This window comes from Rhinatrema bivittatum, chromosome 14 (genome assembly GCF_901001135.1).
Source record: "Rhinatrema bivittatum chromosome 14, aRhiBiv1.1, whole genome shotgun sequence".
NCBI lineage: Eukaryota > Metazoa > Chordata > Amphibia > Gymnophiona > Rhinatrematidae > Rhinatrema > Rhinatrema bivittatum.
Genome location: NC_042628.1, coordinates 26,916,324 through 26,921,528, shown reverse-complemented (window position 1 = coordinate 26,921,528; position 5,205 = coordinate 26,916,324).

The window sequence follows — 5,205 nt, the reverse complement described above, 5'->3', positions numbered from 1 at the left end:
ACAACCTAAAAAATGATATACTGTATTTTTTCATTGTAAAACAATGTACTGAATTAAATTCAATAAAAATATAGTACTGTAGTTCTAATTTAGACAAAATAGTGTGGATGCTGTTAGTCCACTTGAATCGGTAGTTACAAAAGTCAACAAAAAAGTTTTAGGAAATATCTTTTTACTGGACTAACAATGCATTTCTAACTGGCTTTTGAGAACTACACTCTCTTCATTAATGAAAGCAAACTGAACAGGTTAGTACAAAGCATGAGTTTTCCAAAATATGCAAGTATATTACAGGTTCCATTACAATGCTGATGTAAATGGGTGTGGGTTGGGGGAAGGGAAGAGTATCTAAATGGTAAGATGACTGATGATAGGATTAAGCAACATTGCTTACCTTGTAATAGGTGTTATCCCAGGACAGCAGGATTTAGTCCTCACATATGGGTGATGTCACTGGATGGAGCCCTGTCACTGAAAACTTTGTCAGTTTCTAGAAACTTTTGACTGGTACACAGAGCCCACTGAGCATGCCCAGCATGCCATGATCCCTCAAGCCACAGGGATCTCCCTTCAGTCTCGTGTATAGCAATAAGCATTAGCAAAAATAAAATAATAAAACGTATCGGACCCAATTCCACAGGGTGGCAGGTGGGTTTCGTGAAGACTACATCCTGCTGTCCTGGGATAACACCTATTACAAGGTAAGCAATTTTGCTTTATCCCAGGACAAGCAGGATGATAGTCCTCACATATGGGTGATTAGCAAGCTACAGGCTGAGTCACTTTGTAGTGGTCCAACAGCAACAACTTGTGCAACGGGCACAAGAACTGGAGTACTGTTGGAAAAATTGAGGCAGCCTAAAAATCACAGCAGGTTGGATGTAGAAAGAGTTGGGATTATGCTGGAAATAAGATCTTTAAGACAGATTGTCCGTAGGCTGAATCATGTCGTCCTTCTTTGTCCAAACAGTAATGAGCTGCAAAGGTGTGAAGAGAACTCCATGTTGCAGCTTTACATGTATCAGCTATAGGCACTGAACGATAGTGTGCTACTGAGGTTGACATTGCTCTTACTGAGTGTGCCTTTACTCGCCCTTGGAGAGGAAGGCCTTCTTTTTCATAGCAGAATCTATACAATCTGCAAGCCAGTTGGAGAGAGTTTGCTTGCCCACTGCTTTACCCAGTTTGTTTGGATCAAAAGAAACAAAGAGTTGAGTGGATTTCCTATGGACTGCAGTGCGATCTAGGTAATATGCAAGTGCACGTTTATAGCCCAAGGTGTGCAAAACCCTCTCACCTTGGTGAGAGTGAGGTCTTGGGAAGAATGTTGGCAAGACTATGGATTGATTCAAATGGAATTCCGTAACTACCTTGGGAAGGAATTTTGGGTGTGTACGGAGTACCACTCGATCATGTAGGAATTTTGTATAGGGTGAGTATGTGACAAGTGCTTGTAACTCACTAACCCTTCTAGCAGATGCAATGGCGATTAGGAATATAGACTTCCACGTAACAAATTTAATATCAAAGGAATTCATGGGTTCAAAAGGAGAACGCATGAGCCTTGTTAGTACCACATTAAGGTCCCATTCTGTGACTGGTGGCCGTATAGAGGGTTTTAGAATAATTAAACCTCTCATAAACCTACTAACAATGGGGTTGCATTGATATCAGTGCATCCCCTATTGTATGATGGTAAGCTGAGATAGCACTTAGGTGTACCCTTACTGATGAGGTCTGGAGACCAGAGTCTGAAAAGTGCCAGAGATAGTCCAACAAAGATTTTATGGGGCAGGAAAAAGGGTCAATACTTTTCTGCGCACACCACATGGTGAAACTTTTCCACTTTGAACTATAGTTTTTTCATGTGGAAGGCTTACGTGAAGCTACAAGCACTTGAGAGACATTAGTTGAAAGACTGAGTGGTTGTAGGATCAAGCTTTCAACATCCAGGCTGTGAGAGATAGGGATTGAAGGTTGGGATGGCACAACCTGCCCTGATCCTGAGTTATGAGAGTGGGAGCTGTACCCAGGCGAATCGGGTTCCTGATTGAGAAGCATGGGGAACCACATTTGTTGAGGCCAATATGGGGCTATGATTATCATGGACCCCTTGTCTTGTTGTAGCTTCACTAGAGACTTTGGTTATTAGCTGTATTGGGGGATACGCGTATAGAAGACCTGAGTTCCAGGGGCGAGCAAAGGCGTCCCTGGCTAACTGGTTTGTTTGTGCAGAGAGCAGAACCTGTCCACTTTGTGATTCAGCTTTTTTCTGTCTTCATCTGGGGACGGCTCAGATAGGATGTCCTCTGAAGATGTGTCAGTTTCCCTGTCTTCCCAAGAGTCCAATGGAGGGCATCTTGGAGGAGAAACATGAGGAGGCATCAATGGTATTTGTGGCTTTTGTGGAGAAAAGAATGGTATCAACGGAGAGACTGGGATTCTCAGTTGAGAAAGACCGGAGGGTCCTGGCTGAGGTTCAGGAGGTAGAGAAGCCCCTGAGGCATCATTTTCACTGACTGGAATCGAAGGAATAGGCTGCACTGGCAGAGCTCTGATTAGGGCATCGAGCTTTGACATCAGTGACTGGAATATTGAGAAGTCCGGTACCGGCATCGGAGCAGGTATTGGTATCGGGGCCGGCATTGGAACAGGCATCAGCGAAGGCACCGGCATTGGTGAGGGCAGGAATAAATATCATGCGACTCTCCCAGGCACAGAACACACTCGACATGTGGGTCGGTTATCGACATTGTGCGAGGGCATGTCGGGCATTTTTTTGAAGCCCGTGGTCATGGTGAAGGCTGGACAGCCGTCAACAGCCTTCTGACAAAAAATTATTTTAACCCGGATCGAAACGGGAAAAATTGTACTCACCGGCCAGTGGAGTAGGGAGACCCCTATGTAGGGGATGAAATAAGAGATATTTAACTTTTTTTCTCTGAGTAGGTGTGTGAAGAATTCACACAGGGCTCCTTCACCGCGATGCTAACTGCAGTGCGGAAAAATGAAGACTGAAGGGAGATCCCTGTGGCTCGAGGGATCATGGCATGCTGGGCATGCTCAGTGGGCTCAGTGTGCCAGTCAAAAGTTTCTAGAAACATTGACAGAAAGCTTTCCATGATAGGGCTCCGTCCAGTGACATCACCCATATGTGAGGACTAGCATCCTGCTTGACTTGGGATAATGTCTAGTAATGGGTGAGGAAATCCATGTCCTTTTGAAGTCTGTTTTATGATCAGTTTTAAGTATCAATTAATTTAGAAGTATCCTGATAAACTCATTTATAACAGTGGTCTAACATAGAAACTACGGCAGAAGACCAACGGTCCATCCAGTCTGCCCAGTAAGCTTTCACGCTTATTTTTCATACTTAACCGTTGCTCTTGTCCCGTTTAAGTAACTTTTTGGTTCTATTTCCCTTCCACCCCCGCCCTCGATGTAGATAGCAGTGCTGGAGCTGCATCTAAGTGTAGTATCTAGCTATTTGGTTTGGGATAGTAACCGCCGTAATAAGCAAGCTACTCCCACGCTTGTTTACCCAGTCTGGCCTACAAAAAGTTTCCCTGCCAAGGTGTTTCAACATAGCACAAAGAAGAGCAAGATATTTTATCTGTGGATGTAGATATATTCTCATCTAATTTCAGAAGGGCATATAAAAAAGCTTGGGACTAATCAAAAGCCTTTCCAATAAGTCACTTCACATCCTTAATTACTTTTCTTACTCTTCCCAGTGCTCAATCCCACTTAAGAGCCACTTGCTTTCCATCACCCTTAAAGATATGGCAGCCCAAATCAGAGGGGAGGAATTAAGAGGGTGCAAAAATTCTAAGGGGATAGGAGAGAGAGAATAAGGGGAAGGAAAAAATTCACTCTTGCTCTTCTGGAAGTTCCCTGGAACTGAACCTGCTCGATGGAGGGAGCTAGGCTTTTACCTCTCAATCTCTCCTCTTTTCACAGCCAGAAATCTCGGAAGGACCTGCTCAGCTGCTTAGCTATCATTTTCACTTCAGGAGCCTTCAACCAGCTTTCCAATTCAGTCTACCAAACCATAATCCACAGCATAGGGTGTTTGCATACCATCTGCTGGAGACAGAGAATATTGGCAGGCCAGTGTCAAAGCAGAGATGCATAAGGAAGGAGTGACCGGTTGCTCTCTGTGGCAGCATGTTTTTTTATATGTTTACATCTGGTGTATTTTATATTTATTCATGTTAGTTGAAATCTGCATAGACAGTCAGATTTGTAGAATACACGCAAAAATAAATGAACCTGCTGGTCGGTGAACATAAACCAATTGTTTGGACTGATGTGAATGGATGAAGAGGAATAGAAATAGGAATATTTGCTATATTAACAAAACCCTCTAAACAAATGTTATAAAAGAAATAATCCTCAAAGGAAAAGGCATTAACTATTAGTAAATTCCGTGTCTGGAATAAAGATCCACAGTTCCTCTAGACAGGAAAGTTACTTCCAGTAAATGGGAAATACTTACAGTACCTGAATATAATCAAGTGTCTGAAAGGCATAATATAAATCAAGCAAATAAAATAAATACCTTGATCATTAGGGATTGTTGCTTAAATAAAATGCTTAAAAAATTTGCGACAGTTAACTGAGCAAATCCCTATTGAGCAAATTTTCCTTGCTCAATACAGTTAATCCTAAAACCAGTTCCACATAGTGGGGAATAAATCATTTGCACTTTTCTGACAAACCTGAGGTGAGTAGGCTTAATACTTCAGATTAAACTTCATTTCAATTTCAGGTGAACAGAGGGAAACTGATAAACGCCATTAAAAGTTTACAGTGAAAGATCACATTGGTCCAACCCCCCCGCAAAAGGTGCTGGGGACCAGGAATAGCCTCAGCCCTCACTTACCTTGTCCATGGGGTCCTGAAGGGCAGGAGGGATGCCCACGCACCACCTGCCCCGGGGGTGTGCACTTCACTCCCAAAACCAGCGCCATAACTTCAAAAAGACGCTGGTCTTAGGACCAGCCAGTGCCATTTTTTTTTGTATGACGTATATTTCTACGACCGTATATAAAAACGCCATCAGCCAGCAGTGACCAAATCATTTTGATATCACTATGGTGGCGGTTTCAGAGCTGATGACACAGAAGCAGGTGATGAATGAACAATTTTTTATTTTTAATGTATTTTTTTTTTCTGCAAAGGAACAGAAACAAAATATGTATT